We start from the raw sequence: 13,414 nt of genomic DNA, 5'->3' as shown, positions 1-13,414 counted from the left end.
AGTGGGAAACAAGTGAATAACAACAATGTCTCAATAGAATGTGTGCTCCTTGAAGGCAGCAACGATTCCATCTTGGTCTTTATTCTGCTGGTACCCAGTACAATGCCTGGAAATAGTAGATTTTTAAATAAATGCTTATTGGTCAGTTGATTTATATGTATGTTTTATGTATACATATCTGTCTCTCTCAGTAGAATAGAAGCTCCTTGAGGGCAGGGAATGTTTTGTTTTTGTATTTCTAGCATCTAGCAGATGCTAGGCTCTTTTTTTTTAACTAATACAAATTTATGAGATAGATAGATGTATACATGGATGGGGAGGATGCTAGGCTCTTAATAAACGTTTGTCAATTGATTTATGATTTGTATGTGTATATGTGAGATTCAGCAGAAACAAGAATTTTTGCTATAGTGTTTTTTTTTTCCTTTCAATTTCACTCAATAAACTTCCATTAATGTAAGTTATTTGGAAAAGGAGTCCTGGATTTGGAGTCAAGAAATCTGGGTTCAAATCCCAGTTCTGTCACCTAATACCTATGGGATACTAGACAAGACTTTTAACCTCACTGGCCTTCAATTTCCTAAATTTGCAAAATTGGTGAATGGACAAGATAATATGAGTCCTTTCTGACTCAGAACTTCTGCTTCACAAAGATCCTTTCTAGCTGTAAATCTAAAGACCCATGACTGGCTGCAAGTATGACAATAATGACAATGTTAATAGTAGCTCACATTTCTATAAAACTTACTACATGTCAGGCACCGTGCTAAACATTTTACAAATACCATCTCATTTGTTCCTCACAATAACTAAGAATTGCTAATAGCCAAGGATTCAAAGATGAAAATTTACAGTTGTTCAGCTGATATATACATACACATATATGCACACACCTACATACATAATATACATCCATATTATATATATTATATCCCACAGATCTATAAAAGAAAATATGAGATTAGTCCAGGATCTATAACTTACTAGCTGAATGACTAGGGTAAAGTCACTTAATTTCTCTGTGCCCCAGCTTCTTCATCTGTGAAATGGGCATGCTAGGACCTTACCAGTCTAACTCAGAGATTAGTTGAGAGGATCAAGTAGCATCTTCATCACTAGTATTTCTATAGCATTTCAAGGTTTGCAAAGCTCTTTACATTTTATATTTTCCATTATTATATCTATTTATATCATCTATCTATTTTATATTATCTCATTTGGTTCTCACAACAACCCCAGGATATAGGAACTTTTATTATCCCCATGTTTATAGCTAAGGAGTTGGAGACAAAAAGGAGTTGTGATTACCCCAGTGTGTCTGAGGCAAAATTTGAACTCGTCTTCTTGACTCCACATCCAGAGTTCTATCCATTAAGTTAACCAATAAGTGGTGTTTTGTAAATTTTAACCAGAACTTTGCTGTTCCTTTAACCAGAATAGAGACCCAGGGAGCCATGGATGGTTTCAGGCAGAGAGGAGAAAGCTTTGTGACTGGTGGAGAACTGGGGAGGAAAGAAGCAGCAGAAGCACCTGGCTGAGAAAGAAACAGCATCCCCCAATGCAGGCAATAGCTGGCATTTAGAAGAAGCAAGAGAAGGATGTAAAGGGAGACATAACTTGACATAAACAAAGCCACCCAGACGCAGAGTGAATGGAAGGACAGAGAACAAGGGAAGAGCTGACAAAGCAAGTGGAAAACACCACAGGGGGTGAAAAGACCCCCTATGGCTGTGCTAAATGTCAGACTGAAGCCCTGTGAAAGCACTAGAAAATTCACGATGAATGTTTGGACTCAGATGCCAAATCTATTTCTGAGGCCTGAGTCTTACAATCCTTCCCCAACCCCAGTGGGGAAAAACAGCAAAGAGGAGAAATTCTTTAACAGTGGCATAGTCTATAGAGTGCTGGGCCTGGGGTCAGGTTAAGACCTGAGTTCAAATGCGGCCTCAGAAACTTACTAGCTGTAAGATCCTAGGTAAGTCATTTAACCTTGGTTTGTCTCAGTTTCCTCATCTGCAAAATGTGGATAATAATAGCACCTACCCCCAGGGTTATTGTGAGGATCAAATGAGGTGATATTTGTAGAATGTTTAGCACGGTGCCTGATGCGTAGTATGTTTTATATAAATGTTAGCTTTTATTAACATTGTCATCATCATCATCTTAGTTGAGAATAATGGAGTAAGGCAGATAAACAGATGTTTGGGGAAACACAAGACTGAGCAGAAGAGAGAGAAAACAGAGCACAAACAAGAGAGTGTACGTAAGAGCTAGGGGAGAGTGAGTCTGGGTCTGGGAACCTCGGGTGTACAGAAAAGGCAAGAGAGAATGAGTCTGTATATGGGAAGGGCAAGAGAGAGGAAGTTTGTCTCAGGCCTCATAGACATGGTGCATAGGAATAATGTCAGGGATCCAACCAAGTCATTTCAACATGCATTGATTAGGCTCTCACTGTGTGCCAGACTGCCCTATTATACTAAGCACTAGAGGTCTTTGCCCTTAAAGTGCTTGTATTTTAAGGGGGAAATACAATAGTAAAAGGAAGCTAAAAAGTAGGAAGATAGGGAGAGACATTAACTGAGGGCCAATGGTATTCAGGATTTGACTTTTGCATGCATAAGAATATCATAATTCCTATGTCGGTGATGGTGTTGCCCTGGTCTATCTGGAGGCACTAACTACTCAGTCCTGGGTCTTTTTCAGTTCCTAACACCCTCTCCCTTCACCATCCCAGAAATCTATTCTCTAGAAAGGTTCAGGCTGAGCTCAAATCTATCCCCTTCCCCCCCCTTAAGCATTGGTTGATTTAGGAGGGTAGGACTGTAATCCCTGCCTATCTCAGGATCTGGACTTGCAGATTTGGAGGACTCTTCCTTCTTCAATCTCTTGCCATGGCTAGAGTCACTTCATTCTCTTCCTGGCTTCACCATTCACCATACTTCAATTCTTCATAATTCTTGGAGAACCCAAACACTAAGTCTTACAATGACTAGAAACAAGACCAGGCCCTCAGACACCAATCCCAACCAGTGAGAGTCATGATAATAACAGTAACAGTGGCAGTGATGATAATAACTGGTATGTATATAGTGCTTTAAATTGTATGAGCACTTGGCAAAGATGATTTCATCGGATCCTCAAAAAACAACATTGCAGTGGGTACTATTATGATCCCCATTTTACAGATGAGGAAACAGGCTGAGAGTGGTTAAGTAACTGCCCAGGGTCATGTGGCAAGTAGGTATTTGAGGAAGAATTTGGCCTCGGAGATTCCTGATTCAAAGTTCAACACAATCTACTTCACCGTCTAGTTTGCCAAAAGCTAAATGTATACTCCATTCGCACACTTATAAGTGTGTATCTTCTCTACCCACCCACCAGTCCTCCAAAACCATCTTGGATAGGAGACAAAGAAACTGCCACCAAGGATAAACATAGGCAGAACTTCACTTCCAGGGATTTACTAACCTAGATGACTGACCTACAGTGACTTGCCTGCATGCCCCATTATTTCTTTCATGATCTGCAGAAAGAACAGGTTAATGCCACTTTCTGTCATCACAGGATCCTGTAATGGGTGGTTGGGTGCCCCTATAACTGTGCATCCCTAATTCTACTAGCAACAAATTCCCACCTCTTTCCCCTGGGGTCCCTGTGATTTAGAGATGCTGCATACCAAGGTGAACTCCTCCTCCTTGGCTATAGGAACCCTTTATTCCCTCTCATCAATCTCATTCCTCTCTAAGACCCAATCTTGCTCTTCCCTCCCTTTTATTATCAACAAACTTCATTTTGCTCTGGTCTTCTTCCTATCTACTTGCACTCTCAGTAACCTGGCCTCCCTCTCCATATAGGGTCCTCCTTCTCTTCTGACCTCAAAGTACCAGGAGGAGGAGGAGGCACGCTGTCTACTCGTCCCTTTCCTACTCAGTGTTTCCTTCTCTTGCTATCACCCAATAACCTCTCCTCCTTTGCAATTCAACCCATCTGGGTAGATCAGCTCTTGCTAGAGCCTTTTTAGCAATGGCCCATCATTCTCCAAGCCAAAATCTCTTCTTTCGCAATGGCTCCAGTAATTAGAATCCTTTTGACCTCTCAATCTCAACCCTGCCTTCGTACTTGGGGGCGTCAATATGTTCCAGTTGATTGGCCTCCTCAACATTGAGGTCCTCATATTATCTTCCAATTTCCTCTTGATAATTGTATGAATATATGACTGTATGACCCCCAGAGGGATGGTCATATCTATGGCATCAGAACCACCCTCAGATGTGCTATGATACTGAGCTTGGAAATTCTTCTGTGATGATCAGCCATCCCTTTGCTTTCACTTCTATTAAACTTATTCTTCATTTTTACCATGACTTCCCATTCTCCATCTTGCTATTACTCCAGCCCAGGCCTCACTTGCTTCTCTTTCAGTCTTGACCCCATATTAAGCAGCACAACACTCTGTCTCTACTCTTAGCTCCCTTGCTTTCCATGTGATTGCTGCTAACACTTTGCCAAGTTGAAAACAAGGACTAGACTGGTCTACCATCTCCTAGCCTAACCATGTGCTGTTGAACATCACTAGAGAAAGTATTACCACTATGATTAACAAGTCTAACAGAGATATTATCTAACCACAACTGAGACTAACTGCTCTGTATTGACCCTTTAATTCTTCATAACTTGTGTTTTATCCAGTCTAGCCCCCTTCCCATGAGAGCTGTTCTAAACCCTTTACTCTCTCTCATTAAGTCCCATATGTGATCCTCTCCACATTCTCTTTTAGCAGAGGACCCATTCTCCTACTTTCTTGATAAAATTGAGTCCATCCACCCAGAGTTCCTGCTTTCCCCTTACTCTGTACCTCAAAACCCTTCTATGTGATCTTAATTTTCTCCTCTGTTCAAGTGTTTGAGGAAGAGGTGGCCCTTGTATTAATGTAATCCAGGCCTATCCTTGATTTCTTTAATGATAGACGTTACACCAATTCTGTAAAATTCCTTATTTGTGATACGTTACAGTCTGCTAACACCCAGCACATGCACCTCCCCGCTGCCCTCTGGTGTAGTCTTCAACTTCAATTCTTTGGAGACTAGTTAGTATTTTGTGACTCATAGGCATATGTCATCATCACCAGAAAAAATATTGGTACTAAAACGACAGGCCTTTGTTTCAGGGAGAAGCTTGGGTTCATTAAATCAACTGCTCAGTTTCCTAAAGGGAATGCTGCCCACTCTCCTCCTGCTGTTTAGTTCAGGGCCAGACATGTTTTCCATTTGCAATGTCTGCTCAATATTCATATACATACAGTCCTCTTCTATGGGTGGTCTTTCCAAATGTGTATCATAATCTGGGCAATAGTGATTCCTCACCCACGTTGTCTTCCCTACATGGATAGTCAGGCTGAACTCTTTGGAGTGATCATTCCTCTCACATAGAAGCCGTGACACTATTCTTAGACAATACAATTAGTACAATGTCATCGACAAACAGAAACATTGAGGAAGACTTCGCCACATAGGGTGTCCTTCTTTGATTTGAACTCTGAAACTGGGCATCCTTCTTGATGGTGGCAAGGATGAGGCCTGTGATTAAGGCTTAATAAATATTTGTTGAATTGATTCTTAACCTGTTCCCTTCTAGGTTTTTGATAATTAAGGAAGACTTTGCAATGTTTTTATATGTAGAGAAGTTTATATTGAGAGGTCTATATAGTTTCTGGCCATTTCCCCCCTTATTATTGCAATGGATATTTTTTCTTTATCTTGCAGCACATACTAAGGTCTTCACATGTTCTAAAATAAATGGTAGCTAGTCTCTCTGTGCTATTTTAATAGTCTGGGCTTAAGTTAATAGAGACATGCTAGTTTAAATACATCTCATTAATTACAATAATCTTTCTCCGGGTCTTCCTTTACTCTTTCTTTTGTCCTCAGAATCTATGTTGATAAATTACATATGTCTCCATTAAACTGTGTGCGAACTGAGTATAGAGAATTACCTAATATATGAAATAATTAAAAATTAAAGTGCCAGTTGGCACACTTTCTTCTTGGTGAGCACCCTAAGCCAAAGCAAGAGGCAACTAGATGGTACAGAGGATAGACTGCTGGGCCTGAAGTCAGAAAGACCGGAATTCAAATCTAACTTGAGACATTTGCTGGCTTTTGACCCTGGGTATGTCACTTAACCTTTGTCTACCTTAGTTTCGTCACCTGTAAATAATAACACCTACCTCCCAGAGTTGTGGCGAAGATCAAAAAATAACATTTGTAAATCATTTAGCACGATGATGGCACATAGTCAGTGCTTAATAAAGAAATGCTTTTTCCCTTCTTTCCCATGCCAACAAAGCCATACCTAGGAATTCCAGTACTCAAGGCAAAATCAATGGAATAAGGAGTAGTGGTGATGCCATAGTTGGGTGCCATCATCAATCATCTTGAAATAAGGGGTAACATCCTCAGAGTCCAGTCCTTACTTTAAAGAACATACAACAAGAAGGCAGTAGATGAGGGAGATGTGATGAGGAGGAGAGGCAACCCCAGAAGTGGGGGAGCGATGGACACTGGTAATTAGAGCTTAGGGATGGTTGTCTTAGGATGGATGACAGTGTGTGTGTGTGTGTGTGTGTGTGTGTGTGTGTGTGTGTGTGCAAATGGGGGTGGGAGAGAAAGCTCTGGCATACTTTTGCTGTGCTGCTGGACCAAAGGATTGCTGGGGTGACAATGATGCCCTGAATGGCAGGTATCATTGGTGCCCTGGTACAAAACCCCACTTGTTCTACCCTAGGTGTAGCTCTGCCCTGCAGTAATGTTTAGTTTTAAGTAGTAAGGTTTAAGTGCACATACATGTCTGTGTATATATAAGTATATAAATTTATGCACATGTGTATTCACTTAAATATATACTTTTTGCACACATAAAAATACATTATATATTTGTATACATATGGAGAGAAAGAGAGAAAAAGAAAGAAAGAAAGAAAGAAAGAAAGAAAAAGAAAGAAAGAAAGAAAGAAAGAAAGAAAGAAAGAAAGAAAGAAAGAAAGAAAGAAAAAGAAAGAAAGAAAGAAAAAAAGAGGCACCTAGGTGACACAGTGCATAGAGAGCCTGAAGTTGGGAAGACTCATCTTCCTGAGTGCAAATCTGGCCTCAGACACTTAATAGCTGTGTAACGCTGGACAAGTCACTTAGCCCTATTTGCCTCAGTTCCCTCATCTGTAAAATGACCCAGAGAAGGAAATGGCAAACCACTCCAGTATCTTTGCCAAGAAAACCCCGAAGCTCTTTGAGGGTGTGGACTGTCTTTGCTTTTGTATTTCTATCCCCAGTGCTTAGCACAATACTCATCATATACTACATACTGAAATGCTTTATCATTCACCCACCCATCCAGCCAGCCATTGACCCATCCATGCATCCATGCATCCATCCATCCATTTGGTAATGCATATATATATATATATATATGTATATATATATATATATATGTATCTTTATAGGCTATTTCTAGAAACAAGGTGGCATTGGATATTCTTTTGGATGGACTTGGGGGAGAGGGCTGCCACGGAAACATGGCTATCAAGAGATGAAATTCCCCAGGTTATGGAGTTAGAAGAGGAAAGACACAAATGTGAAAGGGGAAGTTCTCCCAGGTGTGTAGAATAAAAACACACTTGAATTGAGGATCCCCCTTCCCTGAATCTCTTTATCTTGACACTAATTGCACATCTGGTTAAACATGCTCCCTTTCTTCCCTCCTTCACTCTAAGAGTCCTTCAGGGGAAAAAAAATTGTACTTCAAACCTAATTTTCCAGGACAAGTGCTTTTATGGCTAGTACTCCCTTTACTTTCTCTTCTACTTCTCCCTGGCATCTGGCCCATGGCAGCTCTGGGTCCTGACTCCCAGGGGCCACACACTCTTGGGCCAGTGTGACTTGCCCAATTGCCTTTCTCCACTTCCAGCTCATTACATCTGGCTTCATTAATCTGAAGTGCAGAAGACCAGGTAGAATGGAGGTTTTTGAACGAAGCAGGTGCAGGTCATCTGACATTCTTACTGGTTCACAACAAAGGATCCCGAGGCCTGGAGAAACATACACACTTCCCATTGTGCAATTCTCTCAGACCAGCCAATATCAGTTTAACAAGGTTTTACTATAAAGGGTGATCAAATGGGTGGTTGTCTTGAGTGGAGGCTGTAAGCCAAACATCCCAGATGCCCGAGGCAGCTGCTATTGGGGATTGTATGAAAGGAGTTAGATCTCAAGGCATGCAAAGCAACCTCCCACTAGGACCACAGAGGGCCTAAGCATTTAATTTTAGTCCATTAACAAGATCATCAGACATTTACTTTGCTTCCTTTGTCCATCTACTGCTATATATAGATAACTCGTGATCCTGGCCCTCTCAGGGCTTGCATTTGGAATGGATTACAGAAATGAGGATACACATCTTACAATTTACATAATAGAAGCTAATATTTCCAGTCTTCTTTAAGGCTCATTATCATTTTAGCAGCAATCCTGCCACATATGCAGTGAAAGTATTATTATTGATGTCTTACAGTTGAGGAAACTGAGACTCAGGAACATCCTGCCACGTATGCAGTGAAGGTATTATTAAGTATTATTATTAGTGTCTTACAGTTGATGAAACTGAGACTCAGAGAGGAATGGTGATTTGCCTAAGGTCACATAGCTAGTGTCAAGTTCAGGAGTCAAACTAAAGCATTTCCTGATGCTGAGATGATCATATAAAGCCCTTTTTGCTTTACTCCATTTAAAGAGCACTTTAAAGTTTTGCTATGCTCAAGGCACGATGCCAAAAATGAGACTCAAGGAGCTGGTATTCAATTTGTGGGGGAGAGGTATGACAGAGAAGGGTCATGCAAAGTAGGAAGTGAAAAGGACAAGAGAGATCCATCAAAGTGATCTAGGGATATTAGAGGAGGTAGGGAACAGTAGGGGCAAGGACAAATGAATGGCATTTGATTTGAGCATTGAAGGAAGACAAGGAATCTGAAAGACAGGAATAAGGATGGAGGACATTTCACAGGTATGGGGGAGGAACTGTGCAGAATGCACGGAAGTGGGATGCAGCGTACTGACTTTGGGTAACAGCTTGCTGTCCAGTCTGTGGAGAAGGTAGAATACACAAAAGGGAATAAAGTGGTAGATGACTGGCATAGCATTTGGGAACCAGATTATGGAAGGCCTTAAATGCTTAGAGTTTATATTTCTTTTGAGAAACAATAGGGAGCCACTGATAGTGTCAGAGTAGAAGAGTGACATGAACAAACCTGAGCAGTAAGAAGATTATTTTGGCAGCTATGTGAAAAATGGATTGGTGAGAGAAGAGGCTGGAAGCAGGAAATCCAGCTAGGAGACTATTACAATAGTCTAGAAGAATAATGATAAAGACCTAAACTTGTGTTGGTATCACTAAAAGAAGAGGAGGCAGGTGCAAGGGATGTTATAGAAATAGAATCAGTAGGGTGTAGAAGCAGATTGGGTGAGGAGAGGGCTAGGAGAGAGAAGGATTAACCAGGAGTTATGAACCGGGATGACTGGGAGGATGCTGATGTCTTCCACAGAAAGGGGCAAGTGAGGAGGTTGAGGAGCAGGTTTGGGAGGGGGGTGATGAATGCATTCAATTTGATTTAGATCTGGGGGGTGGATCTTAGAGGACATCTAGTCCAACCTCTTCATCTTACAGATGAGGAAACTGAGGCCTAGAAAGGTTAAAGTGTCTTGCTCAAGGTCATACAAGTAGTAGGTAGGTCTTGTGAAGTTTGGTAGGTTCCCATTTTACTGATGTGGAAACTGAAGCTCAAAAAAAGAATATACTTCCATACACATTTCCCTCCCCTGCACCAAACAAAGGCACTGAACTTCATTTAGCACCATTTTTCTCTCTTAGGGTCCTTTAAGAGATATTTACTCAGAATCATGCATTTGACAAAGTTTCTCCTCCCTGTTTGTCCCTGAGTCTGGGGAATTCACTATTAGATAAGACAAAAAACCCACTAAAAAATCAGAAATAGATAAAACCCACAGTCAATTTTCCTTTTAAAGTCCTATTAAGTATAATAACTGCAGGGCTGAATGTGATTTCTTCCCCCCTCCAAAAGAAAAAAAAGCCTCTTTCAATCATTTGAACATTCAAGTGCCTATTATACATACATCAGCTTGCATTTGTCTATTCCAACCAAAGCTAACATAAGTAGGTGAATTTTATTTTTGTTGAATCATTTTTTTCTCAGTTGGTGTCTGCCAACCATGGTGCCCTTTCCTACAAGAAGAGAAAGTAAAGTCCCTAAGCATGATAATATGCAGCAGTCGGTTGGAAGCAGAATATATGAACTGGAGAGGAATTTAGAGATCACCTGATTCTAATTTTATTTTTTTTCAGGGAGGAAGAAGAGGTCCAGAGAAGATAATTTATTTGCCCAGAGTCGCAGAACTACTTAAAGGCAGAGCTGGGACTCTAAACCCAGTCCCATGTCCTTTCCAGCATACCACTATGCTCTTATTGCATCAGTGATAAAGGGGTGGGAACGTCCCAGAAAGCCATGATGATTCTGCAAAGAATGAAGACCCAGAACAGAAATGACTCTTGTCACAAAGACAAAGAAGCATCCTTGCTGAGAAAGCAGATCAGAAAAGGTACCAATATTCTTTTCTCAATTCGGTTTCATACAGAGCTAGACTGTTGGGTTTGGAGAGATTTTTTTTACTCAGTGAAAGGCACTGGATGCTCCTGGTTCTATCAGGTCCATTTTCTAGATTATAGGAAAACATGGCGGAGGCATGAGGATCAGGAGATACCTCTGGACAGCCAATGCCTTGAGGTAAAGAAAAGGCTTGAGTTCAGGATTTGGTATTAAGGAAAATTTGGGTTCAAATTCTGCCTCTGAGATTTAGTAGCTAGGTGACCATGGACAAGTCACTCATCCCCTTGGAGGCTTTGTTTCCTTATCTGTAAAATAAGGATAGTGCTATCTTTATTACCTACATCTGAGGAGCTTTAGAACTCAAGAGATAATTTATATAAAGGGTTATGTAAACTTTAAAGTTCTATATAAAGGCCAGGTATTAAATGCGGCTGGGGAGCAGGCTATCTGGAATGGAAAATTGTCGAAGGCTCTCCCTCAATCTGGTGCTTTGTTTTCTTCCTCCCTATCTTCCATGTTTCTGAACCTTCTCTCCCCACTCACAAAGCCACCCCCTAGTTGAAGTCCTTATTCCCTTTTGCATGGACTATTGTATTATTATCCTAGTAGAACTCTGACTTCCTTCAAGACTCAGTTCAAATTCCTCCTTCTCCAGGATACCTTTCCTGGTCCCCCCAATTACTCATACCTTCCTCTCTAGGGTTGTCTTCCATCTATTCTGTATGTCTTGTGTATACAACTGGTTGTGCACATGTTGCTTTGCCCATTAGATGTAAACTCCTTGAGGACAGAGACTGTCTTTTACTTTTTAAATGTCAAATAAATATTTATTAACTATATTAATAAATACTCATTGATTGATTAATTAAGGACTGGGACTGTCTTTCATTTTTTTAAAGTACTTAATAAGTATCTATTGATTTAGAAGGTAAATTTCATTTGCTTAGTGGTTCTGTCCAAATTGGTCCCAGACAAGTCTAAAAAGAATCACCTTCCTCACCTATGTCAGAGGTGCCTTTATTCTCTCTCTGATATAAAATACATCTCATATCAATCCCACTAGTGGGGTACCTGGTGATACAGTGGAGAGAGGGCAGGTGTTAGAGTCAGGAATTGTTGTTATTTAGTTATTTCAGTCATGTCTGACTCTTTGTGACCTCATTTGGGGTTTTCTTAGCAAAAAATACTGAGTTAGTTTGCCATTTCCTTCTTCTGCTCATTTTACAGATAAGGAAATAGAGGTGTGGGGTTCAGTGACTTGCTCAGGGTCACGCAGCTAGCAAGTGTCTTAAGTCAGATTTTAACTCAGGAAGAGGAGTCTTCTGGACTCCAAGTCTAGTGCTCTAACCACTGCACCGTCTAGCTGCCCCTTTGAGTTCAAATCTTGTTGATAGGCATTTTGGAAGTCACTATAAAGTATTATATGAATACTATGACTATTTTTTTTTAGCACAAATAAATTTGTGGTCTCCAGGCTGTAGTCCCTGGAATCTAATAGTAGGAGTCATTAAGGACAATTGAACTTGTGTTTATCACATTGATACTCACTGGCTTCCTAGGGTCACAGCCTCAGAACCAGTCACTAATTTGACTTGAGCCTAGAACCAGCTAGATGGTTTCTTCTCCCTTTACCTGTTTCTAGTCCTAGACTCTCAGATTTTGAGAGTCCAAAGTATATTCTCACACAGGTTTCTCTCTTCCCTATATCAGATAGTTAAGCATTTATTAAACACCTATTATGTCCCAGGAACTTTGCTAAGGAATGAAGTTACAAAGAAGGGCAAAAGACATTCCCCTTCCTTAAGGAGGAGGAAATTCAATGTGGGGTGGGGAGGGAGTGGAAAAAGTCTCATTCCTGGATATATCAGAAGTACCTGGGACCCTGATTTGGGCAAATAGGACCCATGGCTTCATATTTGAGTGAATTTTATGTGTGTAAGGAGCATTAAACTGTATGTGGCCATCAGGGAAAGCCGTAAGATGAATGTTACAGATATTAAAAAAATTAACAGAGGAAAAAAAAAAAGAAAATCTTGGTCTGACTGTGTAAACTCATTTGGCTTGGCTCATTATATTCATGTGAACTCCTTTTCATTTATGACTAATTACCTTGTAGTACAATAACTATTATGCATATCATTAATGTGTCAGATTAACTTTGTTGTAAGTTTTATTTGATTATAACACTAAATCATCTTCATGAATGCTTATGTAGCAGTGTGATCATGAAGGCATTTAGGTGGTGAAATGGGTAGAGAGTTGGAATTAGAGTCCAGAAGGCTTGAGTCCAAATCATTGACTAGCTATATATGACTTTGGGCAAGTCACTTAATCTGTTTGCCTCAGTTACCTCAACTGTAAAATGGAGATGATAATAATATTACCTGAGAGAGTTGTTGTGAGGATGAAATGAGAGGATAATTTAGAGCAGGGCAGTGCCTGGCAAGTAGTATGTAATATACAAATGCTATTTATTCTTCTTCTTCTCAGGCTGCCCCTGGTCCTCCTTTTGCAGGACTGGTCTGGGAGGCTCACTAGGCAGCACTCTCCATCATCCTACCCCCTCCCAGTTAGGCATTGAGAGAAAAGGCTGAGACATACATTCATGAATGAAAAGAGGTTCCACTTCATGCTACCTGCCTCCAAAAACAAAGAAACAGACATTTTTCTTTCAGGAAAAGACACACAAAGGAAATTCTTGTTTGTATTTTTGCCAATTGATGTGAAGGAGAGGGAAGAGTGAGT

General features: G+C 40.5%; 1 long non-coding RNA gene across 1 annotated transcript in view; it reads left to right on the top strand.

The window, feature by feature from the left end:
• Positions 1-13,414, top strand: part of LOC138144147 (uncharacterized) — a 37,494-nt gene that overhangs the window by 13,279 nt on the left and 10,801 nt on the right. Inside the window, exon 3 of the long non-coding RNA XR_011163868.1 lies at positions 10,408-10,661. This is a non-coding gene — a long non-coding RNA (uncharacterized lncRNA). The remainder of the gene's footprint in view (positions 1-10,407; positions 10,662-13,414) is intronic.

The sequence above is a fragment of the Petaurus breviceps genome, unplaced genomic scaffold (genome assembly GCF_028583685.1).
Source record: "Petaurus breviceps papuanus isolate PSGF00001 unplaced genomic scaffold, PetGlider_PUasm1.0 90692, whole genome shotgun sequence".
In the NCBI taxonomy this organism is placed as follows: Eukaryota; Metazoa; Chordata; class Mammalia; order Diprotodontia; family Petauridae; genus Petaurus; species Petaurus breviceps.
The sequence above is the reverse complement of the archived record's forward strand: the minus strand, read 5'-3'. Positions and strand labels throughout refer to the sequence as shown.